This window comes from Leopardus geoffroyi, chromosome A1 (assembly GCF_018350155.1).
Source record: "Leopardus geoffroyi isolate Oge1 chromosome A1, O.geoffroyi_Oge1_pat1.0, whole genome shotgun sequence".
Lineage (NCBI taxonomy): Eukaryota > Metazoa > Chordata > Mammalia > Carnivora > Felidae > Leopardus > Leopardus geoffroyi.
The window spans coordinates 193,071,134-193,090,594 of NC_059326.1; the positions used below are offsets into that span (position 1 = coordinate 193,071,134).

Genomic DNA, 19,461 nt, shown 5'->3' on the forward strand with positions numbered 1-19,461 from the left:
GTCTGTTACATTCTGAAGGGGAACTTTATGCCTGAGGGGGTTTGCTGTGGTCAGACACTCCCAGCATTGTTCCAAAATATGTGTTTTGCCCCACCCAGGGACCTCAGGTCCTGATCTTTCCCTCTCTGCCAACTGAAGCCTATCTTTTCCTATCATAAAGGGACGTGGGAAGGAATTTCAGAACATGACTGTATTTGGAGACAGGGTCTTTAAAGAAGTAATTAAGTTAAAACGAGGACCTTGGGGTGGGTCCCAGCCCAACCTGATGGGTGACCTTACAAGAAGAAGAAATTTGGACACAGAGAGACATCGGCAATGCACTCACAGGAAAGGCCACATGAGGACACAGCAAGAAGGTAGCCAACTGCAAGCCAAGGAGAGAGGCCCCAAAAGAAACCAAACCTACCGACAGCTTGATCTTAGACTTCCAGCTTCCACAGCTGTGAGAAAATAATTTGCTCTGTTCAAACTACCTAACCCATGGTATTTTGTTAGGGCAACCCTAACAAACCAATACGGGCACCAAGGCTCCAGAGAGCAGTTAAGAGTGGGTGACAATCAAGACCAACAAAAAGAAAGGGAACGAGGAGGGGTGGGGAAACTGAGGATGAAAATGGGGCAGGAAAGAGGAGTTTGAATGTGGCAGAAACAGAGTTAGACAAGCCAAAGAAGTTCAGTCAAACTCCAGTTTTCTATAGTGATTACCCAGTTTGTAGATATATATTTAAAAATTTTATTTTCAGCAATGTAATGTATGCATATGGTTGCAAAATTGAATAATCCAGAGAACTTATAATAAAAAACAACTGCTCTCCCCCATGTCCTGTTCCCCAGAGAGCAATCAGCTTTGGCTAAAACAGAGTTGTCATGTGCTGAGTTCTGTGCTAAACTTCTCTGTACATTGTTTTCATGAGTGCTCACCACAACCCCATGAGGTAGCTACCATTATTATGCCCGCTGTACAGATGGGAAAACTAAGGCATAGAAAAAATAAGTGATCTGTCCAAGGTCCTATATAGCTGGGAAGCAATAGAAATAGAAAGCAACTCAGGTCTGACTCCATACACCTAAATACTCTTAACCACCATCATACTCTGGTGGTTCCTGTCAAAGCCTTATTACCTGTGCTCCTTGATTTACCAACTCTGGACGTTATCTATTGACTTCTTAGTATGATTGATGAAGATTTAGCTCACTTAATCCTCCTGCCTTCTGCCTTCCAATTTTAGGTAGATACACTGCAATATTTAGTTCTGATGTGGGTACCTTTGAGGCTTTAAATGATACACATAAACCTCAATTCCTTGCTTGTACTCTACAAACATTTGTTAATTGGTTGTGAATTGGGTGACAGAAAGGCCATCCCAAATGTTCTTCTTACCCATCTTCACCCACCATAACACTTAGCTCTGTAATGGGCACCCCACAGGTGCTTGATAAATACCTGGGTAACAGAAATAAATGCAGAGAAACTTAACAGCATCAAAGATGGGAGATGACCAACAAATCTCAGCTAGGAGAAGGGCATAATTGCAGCCTGCAATGTCAGACTGACTTCTTTGGAGACACAGCCTCCCACCGAGGAGGGAACAAGGAGCTATAAAATGGAAATTGAAGGAGAATCGCTTCAGAGCAGCTGTCAGGAAGCACTTCCCCCAGCAGAGACAGCAGATGACCTCGCTGCAAGGTTGTCTGGGCTCACACACCTGGGCGTGTCCTGCCAACTTAAGGAGGCCACCAGGGAACTCCATTCAGCAACCCCCCACCCCATCTCCCCATAGTGGCAAATGGGGGGTATTCTGCCAGCATCAGTTGCACAGTGGGCTTTCTGAAAGGGGTGGCGGGGGCAGCTCCCTGGGGGAGGCTTCTCCCATAGCCTGGAGAATCTGGGCCCTCATACCTGTGAAGAACCCAATTACATAAAGATGAAGGCCATCTGCATAGGGTCTTTGTTCATGCCATCCTTCTGCCTGTAGCATCCTCCCCACTTTCAGCCTAGCTAATTCTTACTTATCTTTGTACTTCTGGTCGGATGCACTGTCTCAGAAAGGGATTCCAGATCCTCCGAGGGTGCATCACATCTGCTATTACACATCCTCTAAGTATTTTGCTTTGATGTCACTTAGCACAGTGGTGAGTTTACATTTATTAGAGTCATTACTTGTATAAAGCCTCACCCTCGAGATTGGGACTGTCTCTGATTTTGCTCACCACTGTGTCCCTGCACCTAGCACAGCATCCAGCGCATAACAGGTGCTCTGTAAACATTTCTTGAATGAATGGAGAGGTGAATGAATGAGTCTGGATTCAATCCCTTTAATCAAGTGGTTCATTTATGTGAGGTTTTGCCCCCTGAAAACCCAGCATCGTGGCACCTAAAGAGAAGAGGATGTAGCTTTCAGACCCCGACTGCCCCAGTCCAGACTCATGATTCACCTTCTGAAAATGCAGTGACTGGCATCTCTGATGACTCACACAGACTCCTGGGGGACGCCCCCCACACATTCTTTTCTTCCCTTCGCTCCTGTCCTCCCCCATCAATCTGTCAGCAGGCTGGGTCTCTTTGCCTCCTACTCAGTAGTTCTCAGTCCTGGCTTCAGCTGACTGACCAGGGCAGCCTTTTAAACAGACAGATGCTTGAATTTCTGATTCAGGGGCTCCAAGGTGGGCTCAGGGAAGTGTTCATTTAAAAATTCTCTCCAGGGGGATTCTGATGTGTGACCCACTCTCTAAATGGATCTCAAAGCTGTCTCCTTTCCTGTAGCCACCTGCCCTAGTCCAGACCTGTCCACGCCCTCTTTCCCCCCCTGGGGAGAGCAGTTTCCTCTCTGGTTTCTCAGGGCTCCAAGCTTGGGGTCCCCAGTCCATTCCCTGTGAGGCAGCCTGCCAGAGAGATCTTTCTACAATGAAAGGCTCTAGAATTTCACTCTTCTGCATAAAACATCTCCCTGCATCCCGCTGCCTGCAGGACAAACCCCAAACTCCTGGAGAGCCTCACAGGTGCTGTTCACTTCTCTAGGCTCACCTCCTTGGTTGAGCCTCAGCCACCTCACTCACACTCTGCCCTAACATGTGAGCTATCCTAAGGGCCTGAAGGAGCCGGTCCACGTTCTCTCCTTCATCTGGGTCTGTGCACAATGGCTCCCCTCACCCAATGTTAAAGAAAAATCTATTCTGACACTTGTTAAACTGATAAGGAAGGTTATTGAGGACCATTGTAATAGGAGTTTGGCAATAAGGGAGAGAGAGCTCAACTCCCACTACAACAATGATATACACAACGAGCACAGTGAGGGCGTCAGTGGATGGAAAATTACTAAGAGGGAGTGTCCAGGGTAGGGGGATTTTGCTAAGCTGACCTAACAGGGTTCTTGCTAAAGGCAAAGGGCTAGACATCCAGGGTAAGAGATGAGGAATTTGCTCAGATATCAAGGGTGATCAGATCTCCTGGGTGAGGGGATGACCTGGCAGGACTCTTTGCTAAGTCTGGGCTGGGCAGACCAAAGACAGGATGGGCACTAAGATCAAGGCCCAGGTGAGAAAAGGGCTCAGGGGAACCTGGCTGAAGTTTGGTCCGGGACAGCGTCTCTGTCACCAGGAACAATTGACTGTGTTCTGCTCTGCGTCTGACAATGCCAGCTTCTCCAGTCCCTGTGCAGGCAGAGCCTCCTCTGGGAAGTCTTCCCTGATACTCCTCCGCTGTCCGGGGCCCCTCACCTGTCCTGTATTAGCATTTGTGGCCTCCTAGTGTTGTGATCTGTTTCCTTGCGGGCTCCTGAGCTTGGCTGTAAGCAATTGGAGGGCAGGCACCCTGTCTTGAATCCAATGCCTAACACAGTGTTCAGCTCTCAATAAATATTTGTTAAATGAATACATACTGATGAACAAGGCTCTCATGGAATCGCTCGTCTGCTCTGAAACAAGCAGTGACTGTATTGCCTGCATCCGTGGTTCTTGGACTTTGGTGAGCATCCGAACCATCAGGAGGGCTTGTTGAACACTCGGTGCCTGTCCCCCTCCAGAGTTTCTGGTTCAGTAGGTTGGATTGGGGCCTAAGAATCTGCACGTCTAACAACAGGTGAAGCTGATCCAGATGGCACTTTGATAGTCACTGACATGCAGGATTGCAGCGGATATCATCCCCAGGAGAGATGCACCATACTATTTAAAAAATCCAAAGAGGATAAGACTTAGTAGGCAGATTTCAGGTGAGGTGTGAAGCAGATATGATCTCATGATCTAGGTGACCTTCTTCCCTGCCTAAAGTATAAGATTCCCTCTCTCCCTGCCTCCCTGTCTCTCTCATTTGCAGCCCGGAGCAATAGCTCAAGACTTCATTGCCTTGCCCCATGCTTCATTTGCTGTGGGAGAGGCTGCCTCTCAGGCCCCTCTGCCAGGCCTGGTGCCAGGCTGAGAGCAGGGACTGCGGGCCCCTGGGCAGCTGAGTGGAATACTAATGCAGGTGGCCCAAGGAGCGGCAGTGCCCTGAGCCCTCTCCCTTTTCGGTCCCCGAGATTAGCTGCTGCTGCAAATGACTGCGAGGGCAGAGAAAGCAGGACAGGGGTCATGTCTGAACCAGACAGGGCAGGACGGAGCTCCCCCAAATGCCCCTGCCCGGCCCAAGAGGGGCCAACGCACAGCTGTTTGCTGCACACAGACAGAGCTGGGATGTGAAAACTGTGCTGTTCACACATGCATGTGAGGCTTTCGGGGTGTGAGGCAGAATCAGGGGGTAGGAAGGGGGCCACGCCAGGAGCTGGGACTCGAGGCAACTTTCTGCATGTCGCCATGTGCCAAATTCTAAATTTGAACTTGACCTTCTGGGCCAAAATAGAAGAATATTTGTCAAGATAGGAAGACAGGACATGTTTTTTTGTTTGTTTGTTTTTTGGTTTTTTTTTAGTTTGTTGCCTCAATTTGTAACTTCTAACTATTCAGACATGTGCTATACTCTTGGCCAGGCCCTGCAAATGTTTGGCATAGGGCTGCCTGCCAGAGTGACGAGGTGAGCAGGACAGCCCCCTGAGAGGCTGTGCTGTTCCCCAGGGCCAGAATCACAAACTGGAAGCCCCAGTGCCTCCCTGAGGACTGGCTGGTAATCCTCAAAAGGGCAAGCAGCACTCTCTTTCTCCCTAGGAGGTAAGGGTGCACCCTGGTTCCACATTTAAATCACACAATTTCATCTGCTTACTGAGATAAAGGAAGAGGCCTGGACCTCGGGAGGCTTAGATTCTGGGGTCCCCATCAAGCTGCTGGATGGTGGTCAGGAGTGTGGGGTCAAAGCTCACACTGACACTTCCCAGTTCCCATTTCCCATTTCCTTAGGCAAGCCACCTCTCACAACCTCCGTGTCCTTGTTTGTTAAGAGGACATCGGTGTAATGCCTGCACACGGAGGGGTTATGCCAAAGCCTTTGGGCTGGACCTGCACGGGTAGGTATTTCCTAAGTATTAGCTGCTATTTGTGATTTCCTGGTTGGTTCATCCCTATCTGGCGGGGCTTCTCCCCAGGCAGCCCTACCTTTTGGCAGAGTTTGACAAATTGGAGAAGGCTGTCCTCCAGGTTTCGGGCTTTCCCCTTGGACAGTCTTTGCTCATGGGTGCCCTTCTAACTCATTTCAGGGACCCACGACTCTCATGGTGCATATCATGTACCTTTACCGATGCAGGTTCTTAGACCCCTGCCTCAGGCCTTCTGAGTCCCCAGGTTGGGTTTGGGCCCAGGTGTCTGCATTTTAATGAGCTCCCCAGAGGATTCTCATATAAGAGGCGGCTCTTGGGGGAACCCTGTGGTTGAGAAAGTGGACTGAAAGTCTGAACCCACAGCAGCTGCTGGAGGCAGATTCCTGTTCTATCTGAAGCACTTTTCTAAGAGTCAAAGCTGCCCAAGAATGGAATAAGCTGCCTTAAGAAGTAGTGAGCCCCCTGTCAATGCAGGTATGCAAGCACATGCCAGATAAATACCTGGCAGAGAGAGAGAGAACTCCAGCCCTAGCTCAGGAGTTGCAGTTCATGGCCATGACAATCTCTGTGGTTCCTTCTTTTTTGCCCTCTGCCCTACATCTCAGGAAATGCTGTCATTCGTCCAACTCCATCACCATGCTCCCTTTCCTAGGGACATCTTGGTTTGAGTCTCATGTTTAAGAAAGGAATGAATGCTTTCCTGTCTTGGGACAGAAGGCTGGTGATGAAGAAGATCATTCTAGGCTGCCCCATTCAATTGCGCCAGCACAGGGAACCCCCATCTGGGCCTCTGGGGCGGAGGAGCCCTGCCCTAGGCCTTCTGTACCTACCCCCCCCCCACTTTCCTTCTCCATCGTCACACATAATTTATAAAAGGAGTGGGAGGCAAAGGATGCTGTTGAGTCAGTTTGAGACTGTGCCCAAGAGAGAACTTGGAGCTGCTGTGCCTTGTGGCAACTGTGCCTAACGCCGCGTGTAATCACTGCCATGTGTCTCTGTCAAGAACTCCAGTACACTTCCATGCAGTCCCTGGAAACTCCCCTGTCAGGACCCTCCAAGCAGAAGACAAATGGACAAGTTAGGGCAGTGGTAAATCCTGCTGTCCTTCTGTTGTCAGTGGCCCCTTGAAGCAAATCAGCCCAGCAGGGGGCAGAGGGGAGGGCACGCCTGGCAGCAATGTTCTGGGGGACTGGGGTGCGTGGTTGCTCCCCAAGTGCATTTTCTCAAAGCGGGGCCTGGCCGATACTTTGTTTGGAGTGGACGGGTTGACATGCCAGTTGCTAAGGATCTGAGAAAGTAGTCAGGGAGGACAGTAGATTTTTTTTATCTGCTCATTTCACCACCAATCCCCAATGAAAGCCCCACATCCCAGCCTTGTCTGGCCCTAGGCCTGCTCTCCCAGATGGCAGAACCTGGCTAGGTGTCCCCTCACCTGTGTTCCAAATCCAGCAGAGGAGGGTCTGGGTGGCTCATGCGGTTAAGTGTCTGACCCTTGACTTCAGCTCAGGTCATGATCTCACGGTTCCTGAGTTCGAGCCCCTCATAGGGCTCCGCGCTGACCGTGCAGAGCCTGCTTGGGATTGGGTCTCCCTCTCTCTCTGCCCCTCCCGTGCTTGCTCTCTCTCTCTCTCTCTCTCTTAAAATACATAAAAATAAAACTTAAAAAAACTAAAAAAAATAGAAGCCAGCAGAAGGCCCCCACCTCACCCTGAGCTCCACCGCTATGCTTGGAAACCCAACTCCTCTGAGCCAAAGCTGAGCACTTCCTCCTTGGATGAGACTTCCTTCCCCTCTTCAAGGGCACTGACTCGGTCTCCAGGCCCCTTGCCACCTCCATACTTTGAATGTCACTTTTAGGAATGGTGGCCACATAATTGAGCACCTACTATGTGCCAGACACCGTGCTAGGGGTGCCACATGTATAACCGCAAATGTTCACAAACCCAAAATTATTAGTTCCATTTTGCAGATGACAAAAGTGAGGCACAGGATAGTTAAGCGACTTGCAAAGGTCTAGGTGACTTGAAAATCTGTAATCGGTTGGGTTTGCAAAGACAATAACAGTGAATAACAATGACAGTGGATCCGAAACCCTGAATTTGAATCGATGCTCTCACTCTTCTTTGTTACCAGGAGGGTTGCTTTTATCTCTCTCTAAGCCTTAGTTTTTCTTTGTGTAAAATGGAGGCTGTAATCATCATCATCATACCCACTTCTTCATATTTGTGGTGAGCAGAATAACGGTCCCCCAATTTCTAGAACCTGGGAGTATGGTACCTGACATGGCAAAAGGGATTTTGCAGACGTGATTAAGTTAAGGGTTTTGACCTGGGGAGATTATCCTGGATTATCTGGGTGGGCTCAATATAATTGTAAGGGTTCTTATAGGAGGGAGGCAGGAGTCTCAGAGTCAGAGAGAGCACTGGAGAGAGATTTAAAGAGGCTAAGGGGTTGGTTTTGAAGATAGAGGAAGAGGCCATGAGCCAAGAAATACAGACAGTCTCTAGAAGCTGGAAAAGACAAGGAAACAGAGTCTCTTCTAAAGCTGCTAGAATGAATACAGCGCTTCTGACCCCTTGATTTTAGCTCAGTGAAGCCCGTGTCAGATTTCTGCCATCCAGAACTGTATCATGTGTTTTAAACCACTAAATTTGTGGTAGTTTGTTACCACAGCAACAGGGAACTAATAAGGGATTGGGACTTAAAAAATATCAGTAGGAGTGCCTGGGTGGTTTAGTCCATTGAGTGTCTGACTTTGGCTCAAGTCATGATCTCATGACTTATAGGTTCGAGCCCTGCATCAGGCTCTGTGCTGACAGCTCAGAGCCTGGAGCCTGCTTCAGATTCTGTGTCTCCCTTTCTCTTTGCCCCTCCTCCCCTCATGCTCTCTCTCTCTCTCTCTCTCTCTCAAAAATAAACGAACATTAAAATTTTTTTAAAAAAATAAGTAAAACACCAGGCACATTGAGTTGGTTATACAAAAGTTCACAGCAGATACTGCCTCCTGGTTTTACTGTGAGGTTCTTAATATCTTACACAACTTTATATTCCAAACATAATTTGTTATAACACTTGGTACATTGTAAGCACTTTCAATATTTAGTGGATGAATGATAATTTCATTCACTAAACAAAGGGGAGGGGGCAATCCTGGAAATAGTGGTAAAGACTAGAGGTATGCATACGAAGTCTAAGAGGTGATTAAATTTCCCTTAAGTTAAGGCATTGATGGGTCTGGTTAAGACCCTAATGATTTGTCCTCTGTATAGAATGACATATTATCTATTGGGACACCTGGGTGGCTCAGTTGGTTGGGCGTCCGACTTTGACTCAGGTCATGATCTCGCAGTTTGCGGGTTTGAGCCCTATATAGGGCTCTGTGCTGACAGCTCAGAACCTGGAGCCTGCTTTGGATTCTGTGTCTCCCTCTCTCTGTCCCTCCCCCACTCATGCTCTGTCTCTCAAAAATAAATAAATGTAAAAAAAAAATTGAAGAATGACCTATTATACAATTAACAGTGTTTACCAAGGACTTTACTAGGTATACCTTCATACAGAGAAGAGCACAGCTCAAGACTTACCTTCTATAGGGAGGTCTTCTGTCCCCACTCCAGTACATTGTGATGGGTATTTGTTGGAACTCTTGGTTACAGGCGGTAGCAATTCAAATCAAATGTATCTGAGAAATACATACATACATACATGCATGCAGTAACCACAAATTTAAAAACCACCTGAATTTGTTGGCTAGTGTAACTAACAGACCACCTCTAGCTGTAGGTCTAACTTCAGGTACTGTTGTTGGATCCAGGCATTTGAATGATGTCATCAGGATTTGTTCTCACCCCTTCTGAGCTTTGCTTTCGTCTGTGTTGACTTCATTTTAAGGCATGTTCTGCCCACGTGGCAGAGCTCAGGCTTGGGGTGTTACCAGGTTAGCAATCTCCAGGAAAAGAGCATCTCTTTCACAACAAATGTAGCAAAAGTCTTGAGACAGATTCTGATTGGTCCAACTTGAATCAGATGCCTGTTCTTGAACCAATTACTTTAGTCGGGGAGCTGGAACACCTACCTCATGGTTAGACGTGGGTCATGGGCCGAACATGGAGATAAGACGATCTCAGTCTTATTGTGAGGACGATCTCAGTCCTCACATGGACTGAGAGTAGGGGAGGAGTGGTCCCCAAATGGAAATGGAGGAAGCATTACCGGAGAAAGGGAGTGGGCCGGGCAGGCACAAACTACAGAATTTTCTTGCCCCAGATCACTTAGAGTAGGATGCAGAAATAGTACTAGAATCCAGCCTCTTGAATCACCCAAAAGTCTGGTTCCTCAGTCAAATGGGCTGCAGTGTGAGGGCTGGATCTGCAAATAAAACTCTCAGGCCTCCTGGGATTTCCTGGAAAAATAACGAGGAGTATGAGGGTGGAGGGTTGGCAGAAATAGACACTTCCTGTTCATACAAGAGGCTCAGACTCTCAGAATTGGAAGGCCACCAAGTCTGACTTCTCCATTCCCTTCACAACATCCTCTCCAGGTGGCTGGCAGCCTCTGTGTGTACTGCCAGGGACAGGAAACACGCTCCTATTCTGAGACAGTCATTTTGTGATACCTCTGACCATCAAAAATAAATATCCCTATTTGGAGTCCAAATCTTCTTCTGGTAGCTTCCACCTCCTTGCCCTGGGAATCACAGAGAATAAGTCAAACTCCTTTGGAATGGCCCAGAATAAAAGTGCACCGAGACTGAGAGTCAGAAGAATATGGTTCTGATACAGGCTCTCTGCCAGGAGAGCAAAGAAAATGCGACGAAACGCAAGCACGAATGCGGAAGTGCTTTATATGTCACAGATCATCATCTTCATTATCATCATCGCCATCATCTGTCAGGCACTTAAATGTCAGACACCGTTCTGAAGGTATTACCTAATTTTATCCTTATAATAAACATTTGCGATAAATTCTCTTATCATTCCCATTACACAGAAGAGAAAACTGATGGCACTTGAGCTTAGGTCCCATAGTTAATTTAAGTGGCAGAGCTGGGACTGGAAGCCATCTGGCTCAATTCCCACATATGTGTCCTTGTCCAACACATTACCTATAAAAACGATGCAACAGTGGGCATTGCTTTAATTGATTGTTTCAGCCTAATGGCTCTTGAACTGGTGGGTACATTTGGTTCTTCAGTCTTTTCTAAGGTTGTTGAGTGGTTCTTGGCTTCCCCGATCTCTTTGTGGGACAGGGAGAGTAGTTGAATGTGCCAGAATCAGCCAACAGTCAGCCCTCTGGCCAAGGGCAAGTTTCCTGTGGATGATGTTTTCCCAAACAAGTCCTTCCCTCTTCCCTGGTCCAGAGATTAAATAACCCACAGGCAGCTCTCCAGGCAGAGAGAAAAATGAAAGAGAAAGCAGTGTGTATGTTACAAGAACATAAAAAGGACCAGACTCTGTTTACTCAGATTGGGAAACAGATCCCAGGAACAATGTGTCTGCTCCAGTGTAATTATCTTGAAAGTGGTCGGCATTTTACTCAGTTCTGAAACTCATAAAGAGGCTTCAAAGAGATGGGCACTCTGGGGACTCTTTTATCAAAAGAGACCTAAGAGGTAAGGTTTCTAGATCAAATTCAGCCCTTAACTGAATCAGCAAAACTGAAAAAAAAAAAAAAAATTAAAAAGGGAATTTTATGAAACAGCAGGAAAATGTTTTGGATATGCAGATTGAAAAGAAAGGGTAGAAACTGACCCCGATACCTGGCTGAATCTTTCCACACGGCTGGCTGGTGTTAGTGAGAGCGGAAAGAAAGGAAGTTCTTGCAATTATAAACCCCTAGCTTGGACGAAACATAGAGCTTCCATCTGTTCTATTTTTTTTTTCACCTAATTTACTTACATTTAATTCAACTCATCCATTCATTCATTTTTCAGTAAATAGCTGAAGTGCTTACTGTGCTCCAGGAAGATGCAATGGAGAACACAAGGTCCTTCCTTCAAGGAACTTACTATCCCCAAGTCTGTCCCAGAGTAGGAGGCTCAAGCACCTACGTGCCCTTCTGAGCAGAAAGTGTCTATTTCCCAACATCCCTGCCCCCATATGCCTCTTGGTTTTTCTGGGAAGACTCATGGGCTTAATAGAGTTGTTAACAGAGTCAACCTTCACATTCCAGTCTGTTTGGCTTTAGAACTGGATTAGCTTAGAATTCAGGAGGCTGGATTCTAGTTCCGTTTCTGAGTCCTATTCTGTGTGTGATTTTTGGAAAGAAAAATTCTAGTCGTACCGGAAGAAAACTGAGCCTCCAGGAAGACTTTTCTCCTCTTGTTCCCCAGTCCCCATGTTATGTTTAAATCTTGGCCCTCCCACTCACAAGCTGTGTGCCCCTGAGCCAGTTGTCTAACCACTCTGTTCTTAGTTTTACTGTATGTAAAATAGGACTGTGAGAGTTTTTGTTAAGAAAAATGTATGTGAAGTGCTTGCAATAGTTCCCGTTTTGTAATAAACACTCAATAGACTTTAGCTATTCTTATTAGAGCACTGTGGACCATCTTTTCATAGTATTGATCACTATGTGTTATTATATAGTTAAGTGGCTATTAGATTTACATCTGCCTCCCAATTAGACTGTAAACTCCATAAGGGCTGTTTTATCTACTGCCATGTTTCCAATGTCCAGTTCACTGACTGGCATACAAAAGGAGCTCAATAAATATTTGTTTAATCGGTTAATGAATGAATGAATTTCTTCCCAAATCCATCTCGGCTTGCAGAGTAAAGAATCTGAAGAACTGCCAGAGCATCTGTTCCCAGAGGTTTTCTCAAAGATGCTCCGACAGCTGTTTGTGCTAGAAGCCACCATAAAAGGCATTTTTAAAAGTGAGAGGGAGAGAATAGTGGTAACGAGGAGATCTATGGCCCAGCTGGGATCCTGGCCTTGTGACTGCAGCGAGACTCAGGGGAGGGAAGGGGGAAGGTGGGAAGGTAGACACAGGGGCTGAAGAAAGGAAGACAGAGGCATTATTTTGAATCAGAGTTGGAGAGACACTCAGAAAGAGAGACTCATCGAGGCAGAAAGAGTCATCGAGAAAGGTGTTCCGTGGTTGACAGAGACAAAGGCAGAGTGGGAGAAGGGAAGGAGGGAAGACAAGTGTTTGAACTGGCAGCTAATTCTCCAAATCCTTGAGGGTTTTTGAGAGCTAGAGAGTAATTCAGGCTTCAGCCTTGGCTGGTTGATTTATGACCAGTGAGAGTTGGACCACACTGGAGCTAAGCACATTAGGCAGCTGTGTGGCTTGGAGCTTCTCGAAGCCAAGCCTGGGACTTCCCTGGAGAGCAGGACGGTGAGCAGATCAAAGGGTAGAGGGACTGTCTGCTCTAATGGGATATGAACTCTCAGTCAGGGAAATCATGGTACAAAAGACTTAGAAAGCCTCGGTCATCCCGCTCACTTCTAATTGGGAGCACAAAAGAAGTTTTGACTCAGAAGACTGATCTTTCCTCCTTTCCTGCCTCCCCACTTTCCCCACCTTCCCTCCCTCTGCTCCTCACTTCCTTCCTTCCTCTCTTTCTCCCTTCCTTCCTTCCTTCCCTCTTCCCCCTATCCCTCCCTCCTCTCCTCCCCTACTCCCTTCTTTCCTTCCTCCCTCCCTTCCTTCCTTCCTTCCTTCCTTCCTTCCTTCCTTCCTTCCTTCCTTCCTTCCTGATTTATTGAGCATTCAGAATGTACAAGGCCACCAGGAATGCAGAGATTAAATAAGACATGATTCTCAACTTTTAAAGAGCTCTCAGTGGTGTAGAATAAAGAGAAGAAAAACAGGGAACGGAATAATAGGTACAGTATGGTACCATTTATATAAATTCAATTTTTTAATTTTTTTAATGTTTATTTATTCTTGACAGAGAGAAACATAGAGTATGAGCAGGGGAAAGGCAAAGAGGGAGGGAGACACAGAATCTGAAGCAGGCTCTAGGCTCTAAGCTGTTAGCACAGACCCTAACACGGGGCTCGAACTCACAAACCATGATATGACCTGAGCCAAAGTCGGATGCCCAACCGACTGAGCCACCCAGGTGCCCCATATATAAATTCAAGTTTTAATTTTTTAAAAAAAATTTTTTTTTCAACGTTTATTTATTTTTGGGACAGAGAGAGACAGAGCATGAATGGGGGAGGGGCAGAGAGAGAGGGAGACACAGAATCAGAAACAGGCTCCAGGCTCTGAGCCATCAGCCCAGAGCCTGACCCGGGGCTCGAACTCACGGACCGCGAGATCGTGACCTGGCTGAAGTTGGACGCTTAACCGACTGCGCCACCCAGGCGCCCCTCAAGTTTTAATTTTTATTTGTTCATGATACATGTACTTATAAATATCTAATGAATTAGGCAGAAATAGTCTAAATTTGTAACCGAGGCTGTTGGGGGATGATGTGGGGAGGAAATGAAATCTGAAATGGCAAAGCAAGGGGGTTTCATCTCTAGATGAGCAACATGTTGCTTATTTTATTTTTAAGAAATTGAAAAAAATAGACAAATTGTTTTTGAATGGTCATTTTACATGGTGGGTATTTGGCTATTTGGTATATGCTATTCCTCTGAACTTTCCCAGAATTAAAGGAAAAGCTCAAGAAATTGAAAAACTGATCATAATTCATCAAGACAAGTCACTTTTATGCTTCTCTTCTTCCACATTAGCCCCAGGATATGGAGGCAAGAGAAATGATCAGAGGCGTCTTCTGTCTCCCCCAGTCCATCTACCCTGCAGTCCATATTTTCAGGAATGAATTCCCCAGGGTTAAATCAAATAAGCTACTGCATGCTAAGTATGATAAAACAATCCCTTTTCCATGAAATACATGCACCTTCCAGAGTGTTCCAGAAGTCAGGAACTTGGTAGTTCAGGCAGGAAGGGGGTGGCGTTTGGGAGCCAAAGTGACCAGAATCCTTTGAGTATCTATGGAAAGGAGGCACTGGCCATTTATGGTCTCTCTCTCCTAAGAAACCCTAATTTGTAGGCAGGTGATGGTGAAGAAAGCCCAGGCTTTGGAGCCAGACAGACTCAGGATAGGGGCTCCTTAGAAGCTGTGTGACCTCAGGGAAATTATTAAGTCTCTGAACTTGAGTTCCCTCATTTGTAAAATGGGGACAATAAGGCTTCCCGGGGTTGTTGTCATATTTAAACGACCCTGTAGAAGTTTAGTGTCCAGCAAGCACAACATGGTACCCAGAAAACAATAGATTCTTTGCGCATATTAATCTCTTCTTTCTTTTTTTTTTTTTTTTTAATTTTTTTTTTCAACGTTTATTTTATTTTTGGGACAGAGAGAGACAGAGCATGAACGGGGGAGGGGCAGAGAGAGAGGGAGACACAGAATCGGAAACAGGCTCCAGGCTCTGAGCCATCAGCCCAGAGCCTGACGCGGGGCTCGAACTCACGGACCGCGAGATCGTGACCTGGCTGAAGTCGGACGCTTAACCGACTGCGCCACCCAGGCGCCCCTAATCTCTTCTTTCTGAGGGGTAGGTGTTCTTTGTGTGACATCTGGAATATGGCTCCAAGAGCCAACTTCGTAAATGGGCGCAGTTGCCAGGACTTCTGTCTTAAAAATCTTCCTTCATGGAGAGAACAGCATTGTAAGTGGCAAAGATGGTGGAGACACTGAGCCTAAGTTAAGTCCTGGGTCCAGGAGGAGGCAAGACCCCCAGAATCAGAGAGCAACAGACCTGGAAGAGACAATGCCGGTCCTCAGGCCACTAGTTCCCAAACCTCACCTCACATCACGTGGGAGGTTTGCAAGCCACTCAGTCTTGAGTCTCAGATCGGAAGAGCTGACATTGGGACTCAGGAATCTCTTTTTCTGAGAAAGCTCTCCCTAAAGTGCAAATTAAAATAATGACATGCCATTTTTAATTCAACACATGGCAAGATAGAGTTCGACAATGTCAAATGCCAAAGAGGGTGTGGGGAAATGTGTGCTCTCAACCATGGCAGGTGGGTGCAGCCACTTTGGAGGGCAGTTAAAATTGTGTGGGAGTGGGGTGCCTGGTTGGCTCAACAGGTGACTCTTGATCTTAGGGTCATGAATTTAAGCCCCATGTTGGGTGTGGATCCTACCTAAAAAAATTTTGTTTTAAATGTTTATTTGTTATTTTTGAGAGACAGAGAGAGAGAAGGAGAAGGAGAGGCAGAGAGAGAGAGAGAGAGAATGCACATGTTGGGGGGGGGAGGGGCAGAGAGGTAGGGAGACTGAGGATCTGAAGCAGGCTCTGTGCTGACGGCAGTGAGCCCAATGGGGAGTTCGAACTCATGAACCATGAGATCGTGACCTGAGCTGAAGTTTGACACTCAACCGACTGAGCCACCCAGGCGTCCCCAATATTTTCCAATATTTTAAAACTTCTGGTTTCAGATCAGGACATGGTCTCACGGCTCGTGGGTTTTAGCCCTGAGCTGGGCTCTGTGCTGACAGGGAGGAGCCTGCTTGGCATTCTCTCTCTCCGGGGGTGTCTCTGCCCCTCCCGCACTTGCTTGCTCTCTCTCTCTCTCTCTCTCTCTCTCTCTCAAAAATAAATAAATAAATAAAACCTTAAAAATGTTTTAAAAATTGTGTGGGATAGCGGGGGATGGAGAAGCACAGAGCCAGGCTGACCGGAGTGCTGGTCCCAGCTCTGTCACTTCCCAGCTCTGTGACCTTGGATATACTCTTCAACTTCTCTGCCCCTGAAGCTCTTCGCCTGTAAAATGGGACTGCTATGGCTTGTTGAAGAGGCTGTGAAGTTGAAAGCTGGACACTAAAGTGCTCTGCAGGCATAAGAGGGATCTGAGATGTGTATGAATGAATATGTGTATGTTGTGTGTGGTTGGTTTGTGGGCATGTAGATAAGAATGTATGTGTAGGAGGTGGCCATGCAGGGTGTGTGTGTTTATATGCCTATGTGTTGTGTCTGGCTGTGGGTTAGTTAATGTGTGAGAAAGGGGGGGGGGGTGGGAGGCAGGGAAAGGGACTAGTAAGAAAGGAAAGGCTGTAGGAAGGAAATTAGGAAGGAAAGAGGGAAAGAGGGAAATGAGACAGCACAAGACCAGATCTTGCTGTTCTTTCCGGAAGCCTCTGCCAACTCCAGGAATGCAGACTGGAATTGGTTCAGAAACCTCAGGGACTCTCTCTGGAGCCAGTCCATCCACTGGCTTCTCTGTCCCAGAATCACCTCTCAGCACTTGGAGACGTTTTCTGGCAACTTGGCCTCCCAACGGTAAACTGGACTTCCAAAGGCTCAGTCACTGGATGCCTTGCCTCATGGACACCTGACCACCAGGGGTACCTCCAAAGCCATGGTGGCTGGCTCCCTCCACAATTTCCATGGCAAGCCTGTGTTCCTAAGATGTAGGCTACCCATGGCCCTCTGTCTGGAAGGTTGTACAGGGCTCTGGGCATGTCTGGCCCCTCTGATTATTCAAGCTGGCCTCAGACATCCCTTCCTTGGAGAAGTTTCCTCTGTCCTGCCCGTCTACAGCAATACTGCTCTCTTCCCTGTGTTGTTCCATTAAATAGTTTACTTCACTTTTAGTTGTGGAAAACCACACACACACACACACACACACACACACACACACGCACACACGCACGCACAAAGCACATAAAACATAGGCGTACAGCATGGTGGGGATCATAAACCAAACACCTATGTAGCCATCCCTCCACATTAAGAAATAAAATATAGCCTGTACCCTAGAAAGAAGCTCTCTTCCGTCCCTAAATGGCTTCTCCCAGGTGTAATCCTCCCTTCCTCCTAAGGCAACCACTACCTCGACCTTTGCTAATCATGTCTGTATGGATTAATAAGCCATCATCTCCCTGCATCAAGCCCAGCGTGTTTGTTAACCTCTGCCAAGGTTGGGACCCTGCAAGCCACCTCTCTCCTCTGGAACTAGCTGCTTCTCTGATGCTGCCAATAGGGGGCACTAGGGAGAGACAGCAAAGCCTGGAGGAGGCTGGTCCTGGTCGCTTTCTGCACTTGTCAGCTTCACCACAGCAAGGCACTGTGTTTCAGTAGGAGGAGCTGATTCCAAGGCTCCCAGAAACAATCTCATGATGCCCCTTTGGAGACACGGGCACCTGCCAGTTGGCCAGCACCTCCCTCAGAGGGGCCGGTCCAGCTCCAAGACTCTAAGTTTTCATCACTCCAACCTCTTTTCTCTGGTCTCCCAGATGCTTCTTCCTGCAGTCACCACCTCCGTGAACAGCTTTTCCCTTTTCAGTTCTTGAATATCTGATGGACAATTCTTCACATTCTCTCTGTTAAAATACCTGTGCAGGGTCTTCTCTCTCATGAGCAGACCCCAACTGACACGATTTCTTTGCATTAAAAAAAAAGAAAACAAACTTTTACTACCTAAGGATGCATCTCTAAACACTGAAATGCGGTTTTTGTCTAATATTAAACTTCAGCTAAACAGAATCACTCAGAATGCCCTCTTTGGTGTCCGGAAGCTTCCTCATTCAACATGTTTGTGGCACGTGTTGTGTCATGGCTTGTCTGTTCCCACTGCTGTGTAATATTCCATTGCATGAACATGTCATAGCTTATTTACCCACTCTTCTCTTGATAGATATCTGGATTGTTTCCAGTTTCTGGCTTTTAAAAATAATACATACTACAATACATATTCTTATTTAGATTTATTGGTGTAACTACATACAAATTTCTGTTACACATATATTTAGGACAGAAATCACCAGAACTTTCTTTTTCTGGTGAATAATGGAGTTGGGAAACTTCTCTTATGTTTCTTGGTCATTCCGATAACCTCTTGTGCGAGGTTTCTGTTCAAGGCTCATGTCTTCTTTTCTACTGAATTGCCTTTTATTTATGGATTTGTAGCAGTTCTTTATATATTCAGAATATGACCCGTTGGTCAGTTACAGTTTTTGCAGATACCTTATCCTTTGTGCAAGGCTTGCCTTTTCACTTTCTCAACAATATGATTATCATAAAAAGAGGTTCTACATTTTAATGTAGTCAAATTTGTATCTTTCTTCCCCTTTATGATTAGCACTTTTTATATACTACTTAAAAAAATTTCTCCTGGGGTGCCTGGGTGGCTCAGTCAGTTGGGCGTCCGACTCTTGATTTTGGCTCAAGTCGCAATCTCACGGTTCTTGGGATCAAGCCCCATGACTGGCTCTGTGCTGTCAGTGTGGATCCTGCTTGGGATTCTCTCTCCCTCTCTCTCTGCCCCTCCCTGGATCTCTCTCTCAAAATAAATAAAGCTTAAATTTTTTTTATAATTTTTTAAGTTTTATTTTATATCTGAGAGAGAGAGAGAGAGAGCGCACAATCAAGGGAGGGGCAGAGAAATAGAGACAGAATACAAGGCAGTCTCCAGGCTCTGAGCTGTCAGCATAGAGCCCAATGTGGGCTCCAGCCCAGGAGCAGTGAGATCATGACCTGAGCCAAAGTCAGATGCCCAACTGACTGAGCCCCCCAGGTGACCCCCCAAAAAAATTTATTTAATTTCTCCTTCATAGGAAAATGTATCTGTTATCTTTCTAAAGCTCTGTTGTTTTGCCTTTCAAATTCATGCTCGATAACCCACCTGATACTGATTTTTATGTGTGGGTGATTTATCAATAGATTCTCATGAATTCTTTTAATCATATCAAAGGCAAATTATGATAATTTTATTTTTTACTGTCCAGTTTTTTTTTTTGCCTTATGCAAAATTATGCCTTATTTTTTTTCTTATGTTACCATACTGGCCAAAATTTTCGGTATAATGTTGGATAGAAGTGGGGATAGCAGGCATCCTTGATACATTCCATATCTCAAAGAAAAGTTCTTAGTCTTTCACTATTATGTAGGATGTTTTGCACTTAGATGGTTTTCTAAATACTTTTTATTAAAGTAAGTAAATTCTTTTTTATTCCTGGTTTTCTAAAAGTGTTGTATCATGACTAGATATTGAACTTCATCATATGCATTTTATGTACCTATTGAGATTATAATT

General features: G+C 46.2%; 1 long non-coding RNA gene across 1 annotated transcript; it reads right to left on the bottom strand.

Moving 5' to 3' along the window:
• Window positions 1-300: 300 nt before the first annotated feature.
• On the bottom strand, window positions 301-9,816 carry LOC123575822. The gene is made up of 3 exons (XR_006701019.1): window positions 9,231-9,816; window positions 9,044-9,141; window positions 301-4,161 (listed from the first exon to the last, which is right to left on the bottom strand). It is a non-coding gene; the product is annotated as an uncharacterized LOC123575822 (long non-coding RNA).
• Between the last annotated feature and the right edge of the window lie 9,645 nt (window positions 9,817-19,461).